Here is a 745-nt window from a genome sequence, read left to right as displayed (position 1 = left end):
ATGGAATCTGTCCTGTTAATTGACATTTTTCAGTGCATATAATTAAAAGATAAAATGAAGCATTACCAATTAACGATTGTGACAGCCCCTGTTAACAGAGCAGTTGACTAAACTGTTACCGTGAAAGACAGCGAACCACTGAGCATTCTGGGGCCCTTCTCGTTGCCAGCCACTGTATCCCAGCCATGTTAGCCCCTCATTTAGTTTGACTTCAGGCCCTCATTTATTATCTCACTCCCAGGGTCGAGTGTTCTTCATTTTCCCGTTATTCATAACAGCACATATTTACATAACCAGTAATATTAATCATTTACATGGTTTACATTTCATACACACATCCGCCAAAAACGATCTTTTAACATAATAAAACGAATAATAACCAAACGTAACGCATATATGTGTGTGTATAAATATAAACCAAGTATAAATGGTTATTATTATTAGTATATAATAAATATATACTGTTATGGATATATTTATATAAGGAAAATGAAGACTTTGCTTCGGTATGTCGATTCTGGGATGTGTTATAGGGAGTAGATAGTAATAAATGAGGCCTAAGTCAAAGCTCAAATGGAGGAGGAGCTGGCTCTTTTCTTTCTTTCTTCTTTGCATAAGCTTAGGTTTTTGAGGAGTGAGCAACAACTGAGAGATTGTAGTGTTTTTAGCTTGTCATTCTCGCCTTCATATTGTCTTCAGCATTACAATCAGTTTGAATATCCACATTTGTTTCCTCTGCTGTAGA

Source organism: Dioscorea cayenensis, chromosome 10 (genome assembly GCF_009730915.1).
Source record: "Dioscorea cayenensis subsp. rotundata cultivar TDr96_F1 chromosome 10, TDr96_F1_v2_PseudoChromosome.rev07_lg8_w22 25.fasta, whole genome shotgun sequence".
NCBI classification, from domain to species: Eukaryota; Viridiplantae; Streptophyta; class Magnoliopsida; order Dioscoreales; family Dioscoreaceae; genus Dioscorea; species Dioscorea cayenensis.
Note: the sequence above shows the minus strand (reverse complement) of the source record.